Source organism: Microcebus murinus, chromosome 8 (assembly GCF_040939455.1).
Source record: "Microcebus murinus isolate Inina chromosome 8, M.murinus_Inina_mat1.0, whole genome shotgun sequence".
Taxonomy (NCBI): Eukaryota; Metazoa; Chordata; class Mammalia; order Primates; family Cheirogaleidae; genus Microcebus; species Microcebus murinus.
In genome coordinates, this window is record NC_134111.1 from 51,961,743 (window position 1) to 51,987,722 (window position 25,980).

The 25,980-nt window shown below is 36.2% G+C and overlaps 1 protein-coding gene and 1 pseudogene across 1 annotated transcript in view; one reads left to right on the forward strand and one right to left on the reverse strand.

Moving 5' to 3' along the window:
* The window catches only part of SP3 (Sp3 transcription factor), a 57,150-nt gene that overhangs the window by 12,080 nt on the left and 19,090 nt on the right, over window positions 1–25,980 (reverse strand). The gene's annotated exons all lie outside the window — the stretch shown is intronic.
* LOC142872775 (uncharacterized) lies at window positions 15,741–15,919 on the forward strand (annotated as a pseudogene).

Sequence of the window (25,980 nt, forward strand, 5' to 3'; positions counted from 1 at the left end):
TTTTAGACCTGTATTAATCACTAATACTTGGGGCAAAAACAACCTTAAAAATCAAATGTGCCTAGTAACTCCTGAATTTATACTAACAAAAACTAGAATGTATAATCAACAGTCATGAAAATTGCCTCAAACCCCTTAAAACTAGTTTATTTTATCAGAATAACCACATCAAGAATCAAGGGGGGAAAATGGGACAACAGGGTAGGTGGTAGTGTCATTCACTGAGACAGGAAATACTAGAGAACATCCAGGTGGGAAAGAACAGTTGATGAGTTCAAAGTTGAAGGTCAGTTGAATGAGTCTGAACCATTTGTGAGACATACAAGTAAAAAGGCTGGACCTACAGGTTTGGTGCTCAGAGAGTGGTGTGTGCGCTACAGACAGAGTTGAGAGTTATCAGTATATACACCAGTGAGAAGCCCATCCAAAGAAATTAGATCACTAAGGGACCATGAGTAGCATAAGATGAGAAGGTGGCCTAAGAGGAACAAAAACACTTAAGGAAAGGAAAGAAGAGAGCAGCTAGAACATGCTACCATAAAAAGAAAAGGAAAAAATGTATTTCAAGAAAGGGAAAAAGTGGACAACATCGAAGGCAATGAATCAAGAAAGAAACTGACTAAAAAAGTGAATGAGAAGTGAGAAAATATTAATAGCAAATACAGACAACTTTTTCAAAAAGTTTGGTTGAGAAGTTCATTCATCCAATAAATATTCATAGTTATCCACTCTGTGCCACAAACTGTGCTAGGCCCAGACACAGAATAAATTTGATAGCTGGAAATTAATAGGAAACTGAAGGAGATTCAATCTGTTGTTTCTATATTCCCAGTGAAGAAGAATCAGATGTGTATAAAATCGTTCCAGATACATGACTCTTAAATTCTGTTCCTTTATAATCAGGTGTCCACCTGTATCATTATGTCAAAAATAATGCACAAATATTGTGAAAGATAGCTTTTACAAATTGAATAAGAGAAAACATGGATATCAGACAAAATTACATAAATTCTAAGTCTATAACATGAGGAATCTTATTGGACTTTTTTAAGCTGCTCAGTTTAATTTTCAACTTTTTGAGTAGTTAACATTATTTCTGATAGGACAGTAGGGAAAAAAGGGAACAAAATACTAATACCAAGAATGAATAGCAAGGAAGTGGAACAACTAAACCTCCCACAATAATGGTGGGTGTGTAAATCAGTACAACCACTTTGGAAAACCTTTCATCCGTATCTTCTAAAACCGAACCTATGTATACCCTAGAGCCCAAACAATTTCATCTACTGGTATATACCCTATAGAAATGCATACATATGACACCAAAAAACATGCACAAAATTCACAGCAACATTATTTGTAATTATGTTAAACTGGAAAGAAACCACATATATCCAGTAGTATTGGAATGGAAAAATAAATCATAATATATTCATTCATACAATGGAACATATCAAAACAATGAAAATTAACAATTTATATGTAATGACAGGAATGAATTTCACAAACATATTTTAAACAAAAGAAGCAACACACACTCCCCCCATATATATGTATTCTCTATATATACAGGGAATAGGATCACACATGATTTTTTAATATAAATTAAAAAATTCCATTTATATAAAACTCAAAACAATAGGCAATGATTATTCCAACTACATGACATTTTGGAAAAGCAAAACTATCACGACAGTAAAAAAGATCAGTGGTTCCCAGGGGTTAAGGGAGACAAAGGGATGAATATGCAGATCACAGAGGAATTTTAGAGCAGTGAAAATACTCTGTATAATATGGGTGGACACACGACATACATTTGTCCAAACCCATAGACTGCAAACCACCAAGAGGGAACCCTAATGTAGAATATGGACTCCGGGTGATAATGCATCAGTGTAGGCTCATTGACTGTAACAAGCATACCACTCTGATGGGGGATGCTGATAATGAGGGAGGCTATGTATGTGGGGGTAGGGGGTATATGGTGTATTTCTGTGTCTTTCTTTCATGTTTACTGAGAACCTAAGTCTGCTCTTAAAAAAATTAAGTCTTTAAAAAAGGGCAGGGGCCCACTCTACGGTGATAGAAGAGTGGTGATTACATACTTTCAAGAGGGATAATGACTGAGTACAGGCAGATATCTGGGGTTGCTGATAATATCCTATTTCATGATTTGAGTAGTGATTTCTCCTATATGTTCCATGTTGTAAAATTTCGTCAAGTTATACACACATGATTTGTGTATTTTCTCAATATATATTAATACTTCAATATAAAGATTATTCTAAAAGAAATATTTTAAGTAATCTATAAGAGATTACTGGCCGGGCGCGGTGGCTCACGCCTGTAATCCTAGCTCTCTGGGAGGCAGAGGCGGGCGGATTGCTCGAGGTCAGGAGTTCGAAACCAGCCTGAGCAAGAGCGAGACCCCGTCTCTACTATAAATAGAAAGAAATTAATTGGCCAACTAATATATATACAAAAAATTAGCCGGGCATGGTGGCGAATGCCTGTAGTCCTAGCTACTTGGGAGGCTGAGGCAGGAGGATCGCTTGCGCCAGGAGTTTGAGGTTGCTGTGAGCTAGGCTGACGCCATGGCACTCACTCTAGCCTGGGCAACAAAGCGAGACTCTGTCTCAAAAAAAAAAAAAAAAAAAAAAAAGAGATTACTTAGGAATTATTATAGATAATAAATTTCTCTTGCTGTGGCTTCAATTCTGGTTCCCCATATGCAAATAAAAAAACTTAAAATGAGTGTACCTCACAAATTAAACCCCGTAATTTGAAGTTTAGAATATAAATGTATTCATTCAACAAATATGTGAGTGTCTACAATGTGCCAGTCACTGTTCTAGGTTCTAAAGATAAAGCAGTTAACAAGAGCTAAGTTCATGGTTTTGTAAAGTTTACCTTTTAGTTAGGAGAAGATAGAACAAAAACAAATAAATACACAGTATTTTAGGTGGTAGTTAAGTGTTTTGGGGGAACAGTAAAATAAGGAGGGATAAGAAACAAAAGGAGGGGAGTGTTGCCATTTTAAATGGAGTGGCCTATGAAAGCTTTGCTGATATACTGACATTTGACCATGAAGGAGACAAAGGAGCAAGCAAGAGAGGGTGGGGGAGTACTCCAAGAGGCAAGAAAACCAAGTTGGATGTGTGTTTGGTGGGTTCAGGGAAAAGCAAGGAGGCAGCCTGTATGGCTAGAGTGAAATGAACGTGGAGAAAGAACAGTAAGTGATAAAATCACAGAGGTAACAATGGTGGGTAGTGGTGGGGAGATTAGGATTTTAGGATCATATGTGATGTTACAGATCATTGTGTACTACCTTGTAGACCATTATAAGAACTTCACGTTTTATTCTGAGTGATAAAAGCCACAGGCCACTCAGGGCGTTAAAGGGGTGATATAATTTGAATTGCATTTTAATGAAATAATCCAGGATCACTCTAGATGTTGTATTAGACTGTTCGGAAGCAAGAACAGAAGTAGGGAGACTAATTAAATTAGGAAGGAGGCTGCTGTAGCTATTAAAGGAAAAGATGACGGTGGCCTAAAAATAAGGTATTGATGAGGAAGTGGTAGAAGTGGTCAGTCAAGACATATTTTGAAGGTAGAGCAATGATATTTACTAACAGACTGATAATAGGTTATTATGTGAGGTGTGAGAACAGAAAGGAGTTAAAGGCACTTCCAAGGTTTTTGTCCTGAGCACCTAGAAAAATGGAGTTGCCATTAATTGAGATAGGTAGACTGGAGGTAGAAAAGAGTGTGGGGGAGGCGGTGTCAATCAGGGGCCCATTTTTGGATATGAAAGTTTAGAAATGCCTATTATATAGACCAATGAAGATGTTGATCATGCAGTGAATGGGTCTAAACTTCAGGTAGAAGTATGCCTACCAATATAAGAATATATAATTCGTATAGTCATGTAAAATACAGATAGACAGGAGGAAACCCTGGAGCACTCCAAAATTAATAAGCAGAGGAGATTAAAAAGAATCAGCAAAAAGACCGAAAGTGGCCAGTGAGATAGGAGGAAACTGGTCCTGAAGCCAAATGAAGAAATCATTTCTAGAAGAACATAATCAACTATGTCAAATGTTTGAAAAATCCTTAAAATGAGGGCTAACAAATGATACTTGGATATAATGTTGTGGTAATCACTGGTGATTTTAACAAGAGCTGTTTCAGTGAAGTAAGGATAAAACCCTGCCTTAAAGTAGACTCACGAACAGAAAGAGATGAATTGGAGACAAGTATAGATAACTCTAAAGAGTTTTGCTTAGAATTATCTGTAAGAGCAAACACTATAAATTGGCACTGGTTAGCCCACAAATGTAGATTTAACACATAAGAGTACCTGAAATATTGTAAACCAGCTTTATATTTAGTAGCAGTACCTAATATACACTGGCAGTACAAAAAATGAATATGCTCACTTAAATCTGACTTTTGTGTTTAAGGAAAAACTAATTTAAATGCAAAACATTTAAGCAATGGAAGCAGAAATTTCAAGGATATCTGCATAACACACTAAAGAACTTTATAAAATACACTGGTGTTTTTATTATGTCTATTCTCTACCTCAAAATGTTCTAGTTTCTGTTTCATCTGGCCTAGTACAGCACTGACAGCATCTTTGTCCCATGAGTATGGTTGCTTCCAAGGCCTACCAATAAAACCAGCTTGTGAAAGGGAAATGTATGTAAGAAAAAATTTTCCTGCAAACCTGTGCAAGAGCTGAAGTAAAAAGGAAACAGGAAGTTTAAATGATGAAATATATATATACATATATACACACGTGCACACAAATATACACACAAGCATACACAGTATCGTGACAAACACTAATTTTCAATATTAGTTAAGCATTAATAACCCAGGGCATGCATAGATTCTATTAAAAATATTACCAGAAGAAAATCCTAAATACCTCTTCCTAAAATTAACTGCTAATTACTTATCATCAGAGCTAACAGAATATATCAGATAAATTCTCAGTTGGTTTATCAAGTCTGGAACATGTGTATTTAACTTAAGTAGCTAACACTAGATAAATATGAATTACAGTACAGCTGATTTAAAATGAAACATTCTCCTTTATCAATAGCATATCATTAGGATTTTGTTGCCCTTATCAAAGTCTTTCCTATTCTCTGCCTTTGACTTTTTAAAGCACTGATAAAATGACTTCACTTGATTCTGAAAGTCAATTTTATTTACATTTGCCCTTTAATCAATTTCACTTGCCATAAAAATCACCTAAACAGAATAACGTGATAATCCTACAAAAGATGTCATCAATTCTTTTAATTAGAGTTCCCTAATTATTCAGATTGCTACGGACATTTCAGAGCTACTTCAAGTCTTTTTTTAAACTTTTCTTTTAAGGGCATAGTTCTAAATTATAGAAATGGGTTCCTAAAAATGTATCTTCGCTAGTCTAATCAAAAGATGTTAACTCTTTAGGGATTTGGTTTTAAACTAAATTTTGGCTGGGCTAGTAGCTCACACCTGTAATCCCAGCACTCTGGGAGGCTGAGGTGAGAGGATTGTTTGAGGCCAGTAGTTGGAGACTAGCCTGGGCAACAGAGCAAGAGCCCATCTCTACAAAAAATTTAAAAGCAGGCGGGCATGGTGGTGCATGCCTATTAGTCCCAGGTACTCAAGAGGATGAACATAGGTTAGAACAGGAGGACATTTTGGGGCACTCCGAAATTAATAAGCAGAGGAGATTAAAAAGAACCAGCAAAAGAGACTAAAAGTGGCCAGATAGGAGGGGACTAGAAAGGACTGCTTGAGCCCAAAAGTTCGAGGCTGCAGTGAGCTATCACACCACTGCATTCCAGCCTGGGCAACAGAGTGACACCCTGGCTCTAAATTTTTATCCCCTTACCAAATATAATTTACAATATAAATAGTATCTAAGCTTTAACATTAGGCAATCTCTTCCCCCAAATTCCATCTCTTTAGATTTGGATCATTACTCTTCTATAACTGGTCCTCTCCTCTCATTTAAAATTAATCTTTTATTAATCTTCCACATTTCATAGCAGTTTTCCAAATTATCTTCAAAGCTTTTCCACTCATTTGGAGATTATACATTAGTAAGATTATTCTCCTATTAAATATACACAATGCAAGCTTTTATAGGATACACACACATACAAATGGAAATGACTTTCTAACATGTCTTAATATCATGTTTCCCTGATAATAAGACCTACCCATAAAATAAGCCCTAGCAGGATTTCTAAGCATTTGCACAATATAAGCCCTACCCCGAAAATAAAACCTAGTGATGGGCGTGGCTACGCAGCGCATCTGCACAACCCATGCATTTCGTTGAGGAGCAGTAAAGAAGACGAGCAGCCCTTCTCATCTGCCCTGATAGCTACTATCCCAGAAGTGACCAGAAAGGTGCGGGCAGCCCCACCAACAAGGTCACCTCCCCCTGTCAGGTCCCAGCCATTCTGTGCGTGCTGCAAGCTGAGGCTTTGAGGGAAAAATAACACATCCCCTGAAAATAAGCCCTAGGTTGTCTTCCTGAGGAAAAATAAATATAAGACCCTGTCTTATATTCGGGGAAACACGGTAGATCTCATTTTACCACAAATATGTGAGAAAAAGACTATGTGACTTGCAATTAATATACTTTGAATAGTGAAATATTAGCTTCACACGTTATTTAATCTGAAAGTACTAGATAAGCCCGTTAAGGGGAAAGTGTTCTAGTTCTACTCTCTCAGATGATGATGATGATGATGATATTAGCTAGCACTTAAATTAACTCATTTCATGCTCCCAACTACCCTGAGGTTAGTACTACTTTTTCCCTCTGCTTTCTAGATGAGAAAACAAAGAGGTCGTATAGTTTGCCTGAAGTCACAGTTGAAAATGGATGGAGCCAGGACGTAAGGAAAAAAAATGTGCAAAACCATATTGCAAGCATTGCTAAAGATCAGTTCCCTACCAGGGCAAGTTCATAGAAATGGCAGCTTTGAAGTAAGTGTCCCTTACATATAAATACCTGTGATAATTTCAATAATTGTTTCATCAAATTAAATTAGCAAGAGTTTAAAAATCTGGGGCAGATAAAATTTAATACATACATACAATGAAATATTATGCAGTGTTTAAAAAGGAAATCCCATCAAATGCTACAACATGAAGTTCAAGGATGTTACACAGGCATAAAAAGACAAATATTGTGTGATTCCACAAATATAAAGCATCTAAAGTACTCAAAATCATAGAAACAAAAAGTATAAAGGTAGCTGCCAAGAACTAGGGAGAGGGGAGAGAAGGAACTGGCAACGGGTACAGTTTCAGTTTTACAGGATAAAAAAGTTCTAGATCTCTGCTGTACAACAGTGTGAATATACTTAACACGACTGAACTGTATACTTAACAATGGTTAAGACACTAAATTTAATGCTATGTGTTTTTTTACCATAATTGAAAAAAAAATCTGGCAAAGTTTCTCCTGTTGCTTTGCACTCCCATAGAGGACTTTTTATTTTAGGAACTTCAGAAAAACTCTTCAATGCCACAGGGAAGAAATTTAGAATAACTATGAAAGACATAAAGCGATATGTTTCTAAGTTATTACCTCATGGTACTCTTTCCCCTAAGGCTCTTCCCTTTCCTCATAAGCTTTAGGGACTAGTTTTCCTCTCTCCTTCAGATTAAAAAAAAAAAAAAAAAAAAAAGACTACTTTAAAGCTACTATAAAGGCTTTTAAAAAACTTTTTCCCCAGGTTAATACCAAAAAAAAAAAAAAAAAGATAGTTCCCAGTAACTTCTAACTACTATCCAAGAAACAGCAGGAAAGTGATCTGCTAAAAGCAGCTACCATAAGTCACAACCACCATTCAAGTCCTCAGAGTATCAAACATTCATCCTAAGATTCACAACTCTCACTATTCAAAATCCTCAGAGTATTAAACATTCATCCTAAGAGTAGACTTAACTTTTAGGGACAATCAAAAATGATCTGAAGCTGTATATTATGAATAAGGTTAGGTACTCAAATGGGGAGGTATCATATTGCTCTTGATTCAAAACAAAGTATGACTATAACAGAAACTGGATCCTAATGTAGTTTACTTATCTTCCCACCCCACAATCACCTAAGCTTCTAAACATTGTATTACTAGAATAAGCAAATACTTTCTTAGTCTAAGTACCTGAGAACAAAATACATTGTTTCTTTAAACCTCCTTCTTTTAGTAAGACCAATGGAGAAAATACACAAAAACAACTTATATGATTTTTTAAGTTCACCTCTTGGTATTTAACAGGTATACTTATAAGAATCCTATTCTCAGCTTTCATACTTTCTACCAAGTAGATACATATCTTCTTTCAGGTTCACATATATATTTGTTTATGTTACTCACCAAGAATGCAAAAATGGCTTCCATATAATTCTATCACTATTATTAATTCAGCCTAATTGCATGTTACAAAAAACCTCAAATTGGATGGCTTGTGGCTTATAGTTATCTTAAAGTATTCTAGAAATATTAAAATATTCTTAAAATATTCTAGAAATATTTATGAAATAAATTTAAATACTCTTAAAATATTCTAGAAATATCTATGACAAAACACAGTTCAGTTATGCTTTTCTTATAATCTGCTGAAATACAATGGTAATGGCATATAGCGTAGTATAAATTCATTTTCTAAAATTTAACCTAAGGTTCTTTTTGATATGCTTTAATTATAAAAATTTTTAAAGTTAAACTTTGGGCAAGAATATCATTTACTATTTCAATGTTTAATTATTTGTGTATCACTTTAAAAATCATCAAAAACTTCTAAAATTCAAACCCTTCAGGGCACCGAGTTATTTAGGATAGTTACCAACACCTCCAGGTTACCATACTTTGAACAAAAATCTCTTCAGAATCAATTAAACATATACCTACTTTCCTTGGCAGGAATTTCAGAATATTAATCTTTGTCTAACGACTCTAATTTGTTATTAAAAGTAATTTATGCTCTTAAATAATCCCTAGAACACTGAACTAAAAATGTCCAGAATTCTAGTTTTTGATTTCTTGTATCTACTTGTTTTCCTGCCTTCTTCTAAACTCTAGTGACCTCAACTCTCTCCATCCTCCACCTTCCAGGTCATCATACTCATGCCTTCTAAAGTACCCTTTCAAGCCAGTTTTAAACTTAGAAATCAGTTACGAGTGTTGAAACTATATATAATTATTGGATAAGGTAGGACAAAAGAAAGGATCTGAGGTTGCTCCTAAGAAACCCAAATCCCCCAAAATGAAGATGGACACAATGGCTATACCTGCTTCAGCATAAGGACTTGCAAGCTGTTTCCTGAAAGGATACTTAACTGCCAGCAGAGAAGAGAATACATGAGGTCCCTGGCCATCATAAAAATCAGAGCAGGCCCACTGAGATTAGTATTATACACTGGAGTTCTACCTAAGACTTCATTTGAAGAAAGGGTTTTGTTCCAGCACTGGATTAAAACTGATGTTGCTGCCATTGCTGCTACAGCTAGGAAAAAAAAAATCATGGTTTGGGGGTTCCCCCACTTTGTTTAAAAAATTGCCTTTAAACAAAGAGATTCCCTTTCCTCCTATTGTGTTAGAAAGGAATATTATTTTTTCTAAGGATTGTTTAAAACACTTTCTATAGATTATAAACAATCCTAATTTGGGCTGGTATTACTAGAAATACAAAACAGCTTTAAATGATCCACTAAACCACACCAATGTATTGCTCCGAACAGTTATTCCTAGTTATAACGTTACAAACTTCATTGTTTTCTACCTAAGTAATCTCTTTGCCATATTACCTATAAAAGAGGACACTTAAGTCAACACGTAGGCTGGCTATTACAAGGAATATAAGCTAAAAAGCTGGATCTTAGCAGTTTTAGAATTTGTACATTTTTCTTTCACCCTCAAATTTCTACATATTCAATTCAAACATTTATTGAACTACTGTGACAAAAATTATAACCTAATACATCAATCAGAACTGGTGAAGTTGTGCTACAGTAACAATCACAAAATCTATGGCTTGATACAAGAAGTTTTTTTATAAATTTTACATGTCCAATTCAGGTTGGCAGGGGAGATCTGCTTTTAACACTTCCTCAGGAACCTAAGCTCCACTTGACACATGCTTTCTTCCAAGACTGCCTTGCCAAGGAAAGTGATAGGGAATGTGGCAAATTACATCCTGATCCTAAACTTCCACTCACATTGTACTGATTACAAAAAAATATGGGGCCATCCCTGCCTTTAATAACTGAAGGAAAAGGCAATCCTATCATGTTCCTGGAAGAAAAGTAGAAAAGTAGACCTATTATGAAGAATCATGACTCCCTAGTCCCCCTGCTGGTCAAATATTCAATTGACTCTTCTTTCTGCATGCAAAATACACCTGCCCCTCCCTGCTGACGGTAATCCAAATATCCCATCTAGTCACAGCATCAAGCTCAAAAAACAGGATTCATGGGGGATGTGGCCCCTCTTCACAGGCACTCACACGCACACTACACAATGACAGTAAAGATAAGCATAACCATAAAAAAAAATTCCTATTCAAAAGAAGAAAGGGGGACCTAAGAGTCACTGGTTCGTAGCAATTTGTAAACCCAGCTGAACACGCTAAGTGCAAGGTCTCTCTGTCCTGGAAGGTGCAGAATGCTATGACTGATACTTGGGAGAAGTTTCTCAGTCCATTGTTCTCTGTGCCCCTAGGCTGGTTTTGCCCTTTGAGAGGTTTTTGCTGGTCTGGTATCTTCTACTATAAGTAAAGTGGACATCAGAGAGAGTGCCCTATCAGTTGAGCAGAATTCTCAGCAGGCAAGTAGAAGGTTCAAGAGAGATGGGGTGAGGAACAAGATCATTAAGTCTCAAGCAATTATACTTGTTTCAGACTTTGGTCCATGCCTGTGGTTTCTTTGGCTATACAACTCCCTGAAAAACTTACAAGGCTTATCTATTTGATTCTAGCCAGTTCTAACTACTGATTTTTTTCTCTAAAATATGCCTCTTAAATTTACTACATTTCTTTGCTTTCTTGCCCCATGATACAGTGGTCTGTTTCTCTCTACTTGATTGTGGGGACCTTTAGCTTACTTACATGGCTTTAGCTGGGAATCCACACCTTTAGTCTCTTCTCCCTAACCCAAATGAAAGGCACTACACCTCCCTCCGTAGACCTATACTCTGAATTACTTTAAACCATTCAGAAGTTTTAACAATGCAAGTGATGGTCATAACCTTGACTGGATCCTGGCCAAAAGACTGACTTTTAATTATTTGCTTAAAAGTCTTCTCAGTTTCACCTTACTGATTGGAAGTGAGAAGCAACTGCTTCTTCTAATCTTACAAATCCCCAAATTTCTAGACTCTACTCCTTCTCATTTCTACTTGCAAACCAGCCAATTATTTTCTAGCTCATCTTTTTCTCATAACATCTTGCCAAATGAAACCAAAGGCAGCTAAAATATGTTTTCCAACCTCATCCCCTAAAGCTACAAATGCATTAGATATGTTACTTGCCTTCCAAGTTACTGCAGGCAAGTTTTGCCAACTTCTCTGCAAATTTTACCAACTTCTCTGCATCGTCATATTCCCAACCTCTAATATCAGTTTTCTTGCTGCCTGACCCTTGAGCCAATCCCATAGTTGAGGTTTTTTGTTAGAGCACACTACACCTTGCATAGATTTTAATACTACAATCAATCACCTACAATATAGGTGCTACCAAATAGAAATGTAATGCAAGTTACATATGTAATCAAATTTTCTAATAGCTACATCAAGGTAAAAATAAAGTGAAATTAATTTTAATAATATATTTCATTTAATCCAATACAGGCTTACCTAGAAGATACTGTGGATTTGGCTGCAAACCACTACAATAAATATTACAATAAAGCAATTACTGCAAGAAAGCAAATCATATGAGCTTTGTTTCCCAGTGCATGTAAGTTATGTTTATACTACCATACTCTATTAAATGAGTAACAGCATTATGTCTAAAAAACAAGATACATACCTTAATTTTAAAATATTTGCTAAAAAAAATGCTAACAAGCATCTAAGCCCTCAGTGAATCGTAAATCTTTTTGCTAGTGGAGCATCTTGCCTCAATGTTGATGGCTCCTGACTGATCAGGGTGGTAGTTGCTGAAGACAATGAGGTTGTCTTTAACCTCAGTGAGACTGCCATATCAACTGACTCCTCCTTTCACTAAAGAGATATCTGTAACATGCAATGCTATTTGACAGCATTTTACCCACAGTAGAACTTCAAAACTGAAGTCAATCCTCTCAAACCCTGTTGCTGTTTATCAACAAGGTTTATGTAATAGTCTAGGTCCTTTGTTGTCATTTCAGCAATGTTCACAGCATCTTCACCTAGAGTAGATTCCATCTCAAGAAATCACTTTCTCTGCTCATCTGTAAGAAGCAACTCCTCATCCATCTGAGTTTTATCAAGAGATTACAACAATTCAGTCATCTTCAGGCTCCACTTTTTTTTTCTTTTTAATGAAGGGGTGAGGAATTGTAAGGAGGGGTGCTCAGCTGCCTTGTTCATTTTTGTTGAGACAGAGATTCACTCTGCCACCCTGGGTAGAGTACACTGGCATCATTGTAGCTCACTGCAACCTCCAACTCCTGGGGGCTCAAGTGATCCTTCTGCCTCAGCCTCTAGAGTAGCAGGAACTTAAACGATCATGCCACAAAACCTGGCTGGGTTTTTTAACTTCTTTTTGGTAGAGACAGGGTCTCACTCTTGCTAAGGCCAGTCTTGAACTCCTAAGCTCATGCAATCCTCCTGCTTCGCTTCCTAGTGTTAGGATTACAGGCATAAGCCACCATGCCCAGCCCAGGCTCCACTTCCAAGTCTATTTTTCTTGCTATTAAATATTTCCACCACATCTGCACTTACTTCCTCCACTGAAGTCTTGAACCCCTCAAAAATCATCCATGAGAGTTGGAATCAACTACTTAAAACTCCTGCTAATATTGATATTTTGACCTCCTCCAATGAATAACAAATGTTCATAATGTCATCTACACATTGGTGAATACTTTCCAAAAGGTTTTCGATTTACTTTGCCCACATCCATGAGAGAAATCACTATCTAGACAGCTATAACCTTACAAAATGTATTTCTTAAATAGTAAGACTTGAAAAGTCAAAATTACTCCTTGATCCATGGGCTGCAGAATGGATGCTGTGTTAGCAGGCATGAAAACATTAATCTCCTTGTATATCTCCATGAGAACTCTTAGGTTCATAGTGAGTAGTAATATTTTGAAAGCAATCTTTTTTTCTGAGCAGTAGGTTTCAAGAGTGGGCTTAAAATATTCAGTAAACCATGTTGTCAATAGATGTGCTGTCATCTAGGCTTTGCTATTCAACTATAGAGCACAGGCAGAATAGATTTAGCATAATTCTTAAGGGCCCTAGGATTTTCAAAATGGTAGATGAGCATTTGCTTCAGCTTAAAGTTACCATCTGCATTAGCCACTAACAAGAAGTCAGCCTGTCCTCTGAAGCTTTGAAGCCAGGCATTGACTTCTCTTCTCTAGCTATAAAAGTCCTAGATGACGTCTACTTCCATATAAGGCTGTTTCATCTACACTGAAAATCTGTTTTGTGTAGCCCCCCCCTTCATCAATGATCTTAGCTAGATCTTCTAGATAATTTGCTGATTCAACTTTTACTTTCATGTCACAGAGCCAGCTTCTTTCCTTAAACCTCATGAACCAACCTCTTCTAGCTTCAAACTTTTCTTCTGCAGCTTCCTTACTTCTCTGTTTTTTTTCTTTTTTTAAAAAAAAGACAAGAGTCTTGCTCTGTCACTCCAAGTAGAGTGCAATGGCATCATCATAGCTCACTGCAACCTCAAACTCCCAGGCTCAAGTGATCCTCCCACCTCGGCCTCCCACCCAGGGTGCTAGGATTACAAGCATGAGCCACCGTGCCCGGCCTCTCTCAGCCTTTTAACTGTAGAATTGAAGGTAGTTAAGGCCTTGCTCTGGATTAGGCATTGGCTTAAGAGAATGCTATGGACGGTTTGATCTATCCAGACCACTAAAACTTTCTCCATATCAACATTACAGCTGTTTCACTTGTTTATCATTTATGTATTCACAGGGGGAGCATTTTTAATTTCCTTCAAAAACTTTTTCCTTTGCATTCACAACCTGACTATTTGATGCGAGAGGTCTAGCTTTTGGCCTATCTTGGCTTTCAACATGCCTTCCTCACTAAGCTTAAATCATATCTAGCTTTTGATTTAAAATGAGAAATGTGAGATTCTTCCTTTCACTTGAACACTTAGAGGCCATTGTAGGGTGATTAACTGGCCTAATTTCAACATTGTCTTGTCTGAAGGAATACGGAGGCCCAAGAACATGGAGAGAGATGGGGAAACAGTCAGTGGAACAATCAGAACACCTACAACATTTACTATGTTCACTGTCTACGGGCATGTGACTCATTACGTTCCAAAACAATTACAATAGTAACATCAAAGATTAGTGATCACAGATCACCATAACAGATATAATAAGAATGAAAAGATTTGAAATATTGTGAGAATTACCAAAATGTGACCCAGAGATACAAAATGAGCACGAGCTATTAGAAAAATGGCACCGAGAGATTTGCTTGACTCAGGGTTGTCACAAACTTTCGATTTTTTTCTTAACGCAATATCCATGAAGCACAATAAATCAAGGGATATACCAGTATATCTAAAGTAATTCCATTTCAACATGAATCAGTATGAAAATTGAGATATTTTACTTTCTATTTTTTATACTAAATCTTCAAAATTCAGTTTGTATTTTATACTTAAAGCACATCTCAATTCAGTCTAGCTACATTTCAAGTGTTTAATAGGATCATGGAGCTAGTGGCTACCTTATAAGACAGTGCAGGGCAAAATGAAGCTGCAGTGACAACCCTTAAAATCCCAGTGGCTTAAAACAAAGGTTTATCTTTTATTCACATCCATCATAAGTCAGCTGAGGGTATACTTTATGCTTTCCTCACTTCCAGATCAATGCTAACTGGAGCAGTCACACTATGGCATATTTCATTAGCCAAAGCAAACTGCACAGCTACACCCAATTTGGGTGTCCCCAGGAAGAGAACCAGAAATTTTAGGTACAGCACTGATAACATGCCCATTTTTTAAATAATAATTTAAAACTTTCAAACTGTTTTCAAGGAATTCTACCTTTCAAATTTTCCTTTTCTTCCAATATAAGCCTGCTTCAAAAAGCAAATAAAATAATAAAGTGGTGGGTGCTCTTTGAATATACTGAATAAACTACTACTTGAATAAACTACTACTAACTAAATAGTAAATCTAGGACAAATAAAATTTCTTTACCATGGAACATAGTTTTCCTTTAAAGTTTCTCAAGATTTGGTAAAAGCAACTGAAAATATGGGAGCAGGCTCAAATACTATTTCATTTAATTCATTTTAGCAAACAAGTACTTCAAATTCCCCTTAAAACTTTCTTACCAAGCCTTTCTGATTAGTTACTGCTGTTGAAACAAGTGCAGGCTGAAGGAAAATTCGATGGGAAGAAAAAACCTACATTTATTCCTCAAAAGTGGGGTGAAAGAGGAAAATAAGGGAAATAATCAAAACCAAAAATATTTTTACCAATTTTCAAAAAGATCTCCTTACAGCCTTTAAAGTTAACTTTCTATTATTGCTTCTCGGCCTTTTGGCTAAGATCAAGTGTAGTATCTGTTCTTATCAGTTTAAAGTTAACTTTCTGCCATTTGACACTGTAATATTAGAATCACTTGCCTACTCACTTATCCACAAATACAGATATTACTTCAAGTCTAAAAGCTTTGCTTTCACAGTTTTAAGGCAAAACCCTTACTCTTAAAAATAAATCTTTAAACTCCAATTTTCACTTAAGCATTACTTTGGAGGACCAAAAGTAATGAATGACTGAATTAAGTACTGAGAATTACAAATCTATAAGAAAGATGTAGGCAATAAAAAAGCATCACAAGAAGAAGCTTATGCAAATATAACAGCAAATTTTGCTTAGAGAATAAATGTACTGGTATGTATGTGAACTGGTTTCATATATAGCAGTTAATTCCGCCTTACAAAACTCTTGTTTTAAAAATTGGGGATTCTGGGCCGGGCGCGGTGGCTCACGCCTGTAATCCTAGCTCTCTGGGAGGCCGAGGCGGGCGGATTGCTCAAGGTCAGGAGTTCAAAACCAGCCTGAGCAAGAGCGAGACCCCGTCTCTACTATAAATAGAAAGAAATTAATTGGCCAACTGATATATATATATATAAAAAAATTAGCCGGGCATGGTGGCGCATGCTTGTAGTCCCAGCTACTTGGGAGGCTGAGGCAGAAGGATCGCTCGAGCCCAGGAGTTTGAGGTTGCTGTGAGCTAGGCTGACGCCAGGGCACTCACTCTAGCCTGGACAACAAAGCGAGACTCTGTCTCAAAAAAAAAAAAAAAAAAAAATTGGGAATTCTAACTTATTAACAATCAGTCTAGGACAAAATAAGCTATTATAAATAAAGCAGAGGTCATAATATCTACAACTGACAGGCAATCCATGTAGCTGCTTTTCTGAGGGAAAACAACAAATAAGACAAAACCAAAACCCAACCAGCAAAACAACTGAAACCAAAACTATCCACCAAGTCCAAACTAAACTTTCCAATAGCAGATGTCAGAGGAAAGAGAAATTGTTTTCCATTATCCAAAGAAATATATTACCCACTAACTTTATTATCCTAAAAAGAATATCTCAGAAATGGCAAAAAAAAAAAAGTATTCATTTAAATTATAGTCCCCGCTTCACCCCCAAAATTTCCCAAAACATCTAATTCCCTTGCTCAGTTTTATCTACTCTCATAACTTCTATCCTACAGAATTTCATTCCTTTGTCCTCAGCTCAGTCCTCTGTCTCTACTACCAACAGTCCTTTCAACATAACACCACAAATTCAAACCATTAAAACTAGTATCACTTAGCTGTCTCCAGATGACTTTTCCCTTCACAACTTTGCCAATGATATAACCTTTCATAAAACAATGGATTCATCTATTTTATTTCTGATAGCTAATCATCAATCCTATAAATTCATCCTTTGGAATGTCTAGCATTCTTTCTTCCTTTACTTTCATAAATTTATCCCTGTATAACTGAAGTAGCCCCTCCTAGCCTTCTTTAGTGCTAGTTTCTTCCCAGTCCAATCTGTTCCTGGAATGTTTTCCAAGCACTGATTTTTTCATGTTTTTCCTCCATTAAAAAACTTTCAAGGACTCAAGTTAAAAAAATTAAAATCCTTACCAATGGATTCAGTGCTCTCCATTCTCACTATACTTACTCTAGTCACCAAACAGCCCAAATTTCTATTCATGCTATGATAGTATTTCCAAAGGAGTGCCTCACAATTAACTCAATGAAATACTAATCTCTACAGATGTAGTATAAAACAGAAAAAAGATGCTGCTTCCTTTCCTTAAACAGATTTATTTTCCACAGGATTTCTCAGAAACTTTTAACATTGCTAATAAGTTTCTTCATAACTTATTTAATAATATCTATTAACATCTTACAAACCATTTTGGGGAAGTGCTGAGCTATTACTGTTTCCTTGACAAGCTGCTTCTATTATTATATTGCTTTGTACTTTGTTAGTAAACATCTTCCCTTCATCTCTCTACCTATACAAATCTAGATTTCCCATTCAAGTTCTCCCTTCTCAATGTATCTTCCCTGACAACTAGAGTCCGACTCCTCTTAACTTTTACACAATTTTCTGTATCATGCAACTGAGTGATTTATTACATTGATTTATGTTGTAGATTATACAATGATTCACATTGCTGATTATTGCTCCATGTATCTGTATCAATACCCCAACAAATCTGTAAGCTTCCTGAGACTATGAACATGTGTTAATACATACACCTCTTACAGACCACACAACATGATAAAAGTACTACTTAATTGACTAAACACAGCTCCACTCTAAGAAATTTGTTCACCACCTCTTTTCTTTCAAGTTCCTAAGCCTTTACTATCCCTTTGCCCAAACAAGGCTGTCAAAATGTAGGCACCAAAAGCATTTATAAAAAAAATATATCTGGCTTTCCCCTTCATATAAAAGAAAAACCAAGAACACTTCCACTACAGTTTTTATCAACTATCTTTATCATAACACAGAAAATAACAGAGAGAAATAGTCTAAACCAGTCAAAATCCATCTTCACGGCTTTCCTAGAACTGTAAAATCCTTTTCCCACTAGAGAATTAGGTTAAGTATTCACACTCTGCCCAAGCTGTTACTGTGAACAAGGCTCCACAAACACAAACATCACAGGAGACTTTGGAAACAAATTTAAAGTCCAAACTTATTTGTATGTCACATTTCTTTTTAAAAAATTTTAATTGAAAATTTCCACTCATCAAAAACATGATAATAAAACTCACATTTTCAAAAGCTTTTTATTACGGAAAATCTCAAATATATACCAAAGTAGAATAGCATTAAAAACCCCAATGTAATCATCACCCAATTTTAACTAACAACACTGGGACAATTCTGTTTCACATATAAACCAAACTGCCTACATTATTTTGAAACAAGTCTCAGATATTAACATTTTATCCACAAATATTTCAATATGCACTGCTCAAAGATAAAGAACGTACATTTTTAAAATCTCTCACCATGTTATTCATAGAATAAATACATGAAATATAGAGTGTTAAAAAAAGACTTCGGAGACTGGGTGTGGTGGCTCACGCCTGTAATCCTAGCAATCTGGGAGGCCGAGGCGGGCGGATTACTCGAGGTCAGGAGTTCGAAACCAGCCTGAGCAAGAGTGAGACCCCATCTCTACTATAAATAAAAAGAAATTAATTGGCCAACTAATATATATATATATAGAAAAAATTAGCCGGGAATGGTGGCGCATGCCTGTAGTCCCAGCTACTTGGGAGGCTGAGGCAGTAGGATTGCTTGAGCCCAGGAGTTTGAGGTTGCTGTGAGCTAGGCTGACGCCATGGCACTCACTGTAGCCTGGGCAACAAAGCGAGACTCTGTCTCAAAAAAAAAAAAAAAGACTTCGGGGGCAAGTCATTTAATTCTTCTAAATTCTCTCGCATGCAGGCAAGACTAAATTTAAAGTTCCTTTTGCTTCTCTTAGTTTTTCTCCCCAACAGGTTGGTTTCTGAAACGTAATTCTGAACGTCAAGGCTCTTTAAAAAGCTACTAATTTAACACAATTACACAATTGGTTGTTGTATGAGATAAAATAAAAATAAAATCTATGTATCTCACATATATCAACTAAATTATTTCAAAAGCAAGCAGGTAAAATTTACATATTAGACATTACCATACAAATCTATGTTTATTCTGTACCTATTACTGATGGGTTAGTTTATCCATTTAAAAAAAACACAGAAAGAAATGACTGCTGAATTCCAAAAGGAGAAAAACATATTAACTATTATATAATACAAAACAAAGTAAACAAACAGCAATTTAAAGGAGGCAAGAAGCAGGAAAGGCTACAGGAATCTGTGCTAAGCCTTGAAAGATGTCGACCAGACATCTATTCCTCTCTGTTCCTAAAGTGCTATGGGGTTCACTATTAATATGCCATTTATACCGTTATATTAGAACCACCTGCATGTCTGTCTAAACTAATAATTATCAAGGGGCAGGGGGGTATTCTGTCTTCCAGGGTACATGTGGCAATGTCTGAAGCCATTTTTGTCACAACTGGACTGGAGGTGTGGATAGTGGGTAAGAAGGTACCACCAGCATCTAGTGGGTAAGCCAGGGATGCTGCTAAACACCATACAACGCAGAGGACAGCTCCCACAACAACGAATCACCAGGTCCAAAATATTAATAGGGCAGAGGTTGAGAAATCCTAGTCTAACCTGTTAAATTATGATTAACTTTCATGCAAGAAATATCATATTCGTCTTTGTATCTCCAGAATCTGGCACACCGCTATATACATATTTGTACACTCAACAGACCTCAATATAAAGGCAATGAAAGAGCCAGTAAAGTTTGTTGTTGGTGGTGGTAGTGGTGATACAAGGTCTCACTCTGTCACCTAGATGGAGTACAGTGGTGTAATCACATCTCACTGCAACCTCAAACTCCCAGGTTCAAGCTATCCTCCTGGCTCCGCCTACCAAGCAGCTAGGACTACAGGTGTGCACCACCACACTCCCCTAATTTTTTAAATTTTTTGTAGAGATGGATTCTTGCTATGTTGCCCAGGCTGGTCTCAAGGGATCCTCCGACCTTGACCTCCCAGAGTGCTGCGATTACAAGAGTGAGCCACTGCTCTTGGCCACCAATGAAGATTTTAAAAAGGGCAACAATATTATCTGTGCTAAGGGAAGATTAGTGATATAAAAAGGATACAGTGGGAAAATGTCTAGTGTCTTCTAAAATTAAAAATGTGTATGTTCTCTAATCCAAGAATTTTGCTTTTAGGTGTGTATAATTCAGATATGCACATGTGCTCTAATGAAAAAAATAATACATCTGTATAAGGATATTCACCACTACATTATTTAAAATTGAAAATATCCATCAATAAGGGTCATATTAAATGAATTACAACACATCTGTTCAATGCCATTATTGCCACTGCTAAGAAAGAGACAGTTCTATACTTGTAATAGCAAAAGAAATCAAACATAAAAATTTTAAATTCAGAAGAATGGGTATAGTATGATATAATTTCAGATAATGACAGAGAAATATATGATAATGTTTATAAACATATCCTCCCACCAGAGATATTCTACACATTTAAAAAACTGGTGACAATGGTTAATTCTAGAAAGGAAAACTCCGTGGTTAAGGAGATTATTATTGATTATCATTTTATACCTTCTGAATTTGTGCTTTATACAAGTATTGCTTATTCAAGAAATAAATACATTTAAAAAAATTTTTTTAACGCACTGGAAAAACAAAGATTAGAGACATGGAAAACAGATTAGACATTTTAATAGTAACAGCCAAGATTAACAAAATGAGAATGGAGAGGAAAAGGTAGATGGCAAAAATATGGCAGAGACTGAATCAAAATGAGTTAGAACTTACTAACAGGAAACAGAAAAGAGTTACCCCTGGACCTGCACCCAGCAACTGAAGATAACTGGAGAAAAATCACAATTGTGCTAATTAATTAATTCAAGCAGGCACCCAATACTGCTAAAATTCTACATCTCACATTTCACTTTCCAATTCTTTCAGATGACCAATTCACACCTTCTTCCTTCTCAAACTTCTAACACCTGCCCCCACCACCTATCAAAGAAGCTTGATTCTTATCAAAACAGGAAATAAGGAGCAATCAGATAAGAATTACCTTATATTCCAATCAACATATCTGCATCTGCAAAGGTCCATCCTATGCCCTTCCCCTGTTATAATACCATTATCCCCACTTCTGTGCCCAACCTCTAAACCTATGTCCTGTATTTCGTCTTATTTGCCTTCTTAAAAACTGTCCTCTATTATACTTTCTCTTCTTTTACAAATCTGCAACGTCATTTCATTATGGTCTCCAACTCTCTGTTAAAAATTTTTCAAGTTTGGTATTATCTCCTAGATCATAGTGAACACTTGTTTTAGTCTATGTTGTTAATTCTAATATGTGCAGCTCCAATGGTCTATTCCTGTTGTTTCTGCTGGTTCTCACTCATGGTGTCTCTTCTCCTCATATGCCTGGTCATTACCTTTGACTCTGTACTAGATATCGCATTTAAAAAATCTGGAGAAATAATTGGAGGCTCAGAATACTATTTTCAAATCTCTTCTTCATATATTTCCCCACTAAGTAATTCTCAAACCAGCTGCATGTCAAAATCACTTTGGGACTTCACAACACAATTTTCCTAGGCCTCATGCACAGCAATTAAATTAGAATGGAGAGAAGGGTGAACACAAGTTGTTTGAATTTTTTTTAAAGTTTCCTGTAACATTCTACCATACACCCAAAAGTTAAAAAGCCATGACCTGAATGATTTTATCAGGTCACATCTGTATACATTAGTGACACCTTAAATTTCATCTCCAGCCCAATCTGACCACCACATTCTGATATCCAACTGTTTACCTGAACCATGCGCTTGGACATTTCAAACCAAAAACCAAAACAGAATTCTTAATTCCCTCTTTACTCATCATTACTAGCCTAGCCAAACTCATTATCCTCTTTTGCCTATACAATCAGCCCTCCATATCCACAGATCCAACATCTACAGATCAACTGTGCAGATCAAAAATATTGAAAAATTAAAAAGCTAGCGATACAATAAAGAAATGCAAATTTTAAAATACAGTAAAAAAGGTCCAGCATGGTGGTTCATGCCTATAACCCTAGCACTCTGGGAGGCTGCGGCAGGTGGATCCTTTGAGCTCAGGAGTTGAGACTAGCCTGAGCAAGACCGAGACCACGTCTCTAACTAAAAAAAATAAAAGAAAGAAGGAAATTAGCTAGACAACTAAAAATAAAAATATGTAGAAAAAATTAGCCGGGCATGTTGGCGCATGCCTGTAGTCCTAGCTACTCGGGAGGCTGAGGCAGGAGGATTGTTTGAGCCCCAGGAGTGTGTGAGGCTGCTGTGACCTAGGTTGACGCCACAGCACTCTAGCACAGGCAACAGAATGAGACTCTGTCTCAAAAAAAAAAAAAAAAAAAAGTACAGTAAAACAACTACTTATACAGCATTTATATTAGGTATGATTTAAAGCTTACAAGAGGATATGTGTAGGTTATATGCAAATACTATACCATTTTATAAAAGGGACTTACACATCTGGGGATTTTGGTATCCCAGGGGATGGGGGTGAGGTGTCCTGGAACCAATCCCTCATGGGCACCAAAGGAAAACTGTATTACTCCATTGACCTGTGCTTACACTGCCATAGGGATCTGCCAGAGTGATCTTTTTAATACATAAATCAAATTGTCACTTTCCTACCCAAAACCCTCCAGTGTTTTCCTACTAAGGGTGAAATAAAATCCAAATTCCTAATATGGCTTTTATTAACTGGTCCCTGCCTATTTCCAATCTCATTTTCTAACACCCCTCATTTGCTAAGTTCCAGCCACCCTCCTCATTCCCTCTTCCTGGAATACTCCTTCCTCCAGATGTCAGTATGAAAGGTTCCTTTCTCAGTGTTCAGATCTGTAGTTCAATTTCATTTCCTCATAAGGAAGTATTTCCTAACCATCTTATCTAAAATAACCACCATCTTCCATGGTTTTTCCACATTCCCTACTTTTCCATAACTCTTGCTTTATTTTCTTCATAACACTAATTATTTAAAATTATATTTGCTTTTGTCTTCACCCACTAGAACACAAGATTCATGAGTAGGGACTTAGTATTTTTCATTGTTGCAATCAAAGAACCTAAAATACAGTGCCTAGAATATTGTAGTATACAGTTATGAGTTGTTTAATGACAGGGATATATTCTGAGAAATGTCATTAGGTGATTTCTTTACTGTGCAAACATCATGTACTTATACAAACCTAGATGATACAGCTTACTACACATGTAGGCATAGACTATATAATATAGCCTATTGCCCCTAGGCTACAAACCTGTACAGCAAGTTACTTTACTGAATACTGTAGGCAACTGTAACACAATGCTAAGTATTTGTGTATCTAAACATAGGTATAGTAAAAATACAGTATTATAATCTCATGGGACCATCATTGTATATATAGTTTGTTGTTGACATAAGCTCCCTTATTCGGTGCATGACTTTACTCTCAAACATTTGTTGACTGAATGAATGACGACTGACTTATCTAGGTTGCCAGGTTATGGTGCTATTATTCATCAGAGCAGAACTTACGGAAATTTATAAAAACAGTATCACATGTTAAGTACCCTCATAAAATAAAGCTAGATACAAAAAGTGTTCCCAAGAACCACTAAAAGGACAACTTTAGAGAACAAGCTGTTAATAAAGGTATCCTCTTAAGATTAAAAGTAATATAGCATTATAGAACAATGTAACAAAGAAAGCATTCTGATGAAAAGATCACACTAGGTGATTTCCATTCTGTTGTGTCCATCTAGAATTCTAATTTGCATTATTGTTACTGACTATACTATCTGGTAAGTTTGGTTCAGTATTAATTGACTATACTATTTCAGAAAACAAAATGTATTTAAAAATACACACTGAGCAGCCATTTGGCGAAGATGCATTTAATGAGTTAGTTGAACTCTCTAAAGATTCAATGTATTAAATCACATAACTATATCAGAACAAGTAAGTGGTTATAGTATTTACCAATGTTAAATTAAATAGATATTTCAGATTGCTTGATGCTTGCAAGTATCATCATCAATGATGAATCTCATGGATATGCAAACACTATCTTTCCACAGAATACTAAGAAAATAACAAGTGTGACCAAAAACACATTTAAAATGATCTTATTTTAAAAATCACATAATGTATTCTAGATCTTCTAGTCAAAGAAAATATAATTTAAAATTCCCAATTTCTTCCACATACTGTTGCCATTGCAGCAGAAGACTTGCAAATCAATACAAACTAAATTCAAAAACTAAACTTCAGGCCAGGCATGGTGGCTCACGCCTGTAATTCTAGCACTCTGGGAGGCCAAGGTGGGCGGATCATTTGAACTCAGGAGTTCGAGACCAGCCTGAGCAAGAGCAAGACCCCGTCCCTACTAAAAAAAAAAAAAGAAAGAAATTAGCTGGACGACTACAAATACAAATACAAATACAAATACACACACACACACACACACACACACATATATAAATCATGCCTGCAGTCCCAGCTATTCAGGAGGGTGAGGTAGGAGGATCGACTAAGCCCAGGAGTTTGAGATTGCTGTGAGCTAAGCTGATGCCCTGGCACTCTAGCCCAGGCAATAAAGTGAGACTCTGTCTCAAAAAAAAAACAAAACCTAAACTTCAAAGTTTCTAAATTATTTTACTCAAAAAAATCTAGTAAGAACTTACATGTACTACAACTCAACATGACCAAACTTAACAGCAAACAAATGGTAAAAATATTTGTGGTGCATGACAAAAGGTTAATATCCTTAACATATAAAGGTGCTTTACAAATTAGTAGTAAGGGAAAACAAGCAAAAAACATAAAAGGCAATTTATCAAAGAAACAGAAATAGCCAATAAACAAGCTCTACTGTATACTACTTGTGAGGAAGAAAGTAAGGCAAATAACATCTCAATGTCATTATGAAAATAGCTCTGACTTCATAGTCTTCCACCTAAGGGTCTCAGGGACTCCCCCCTCCACATCCCCCCTCCTCAAGAGTTCTCAGACCACACATTGAGAATCACTCCATTAGTATTTTGGGGTAATAATATACAATGTCTGGGATTTGGTTCAAAATGACCAAGCCAAATTTTAAATGGTAGAAACAGGAAACAAAAGTAGCAGGATGTTAATAATTGCTGAAGCTGTGAGTGGTAGTTACACATTCTGCTTTCATATATTTTAGAAATTTTCTATAATTTTTTTTTAGTTACCTGAGTATCAAATTTTCAATTTTTTCAATTTTTTATCCATTTCAATGACTGGCATTATTTCCTTATTTCCCACTCATTTCCTCAGGATCCATTTTTTCTACTTAATCCTTCAGTAGTTAGTTCAGTGTCAGTTTTTGAATAATGATAGTTTAAATGTCTTCACAAAACCCTAACTCTTGAGTAGTGGTTTAACTGCATCTAGAATTCTGGGCTGCTGGTTATTTTTTCTGAGCACTCTGTGAAGATATTACTCCACAATCTTCTGACATCTGTGTGGCTGAAAAGTTGTAGGTCTGTTATTGATTTGTTAGTCTTTCTTGTTTTGTTAACATTTAAGATAGGATAACATCTCTGTTATG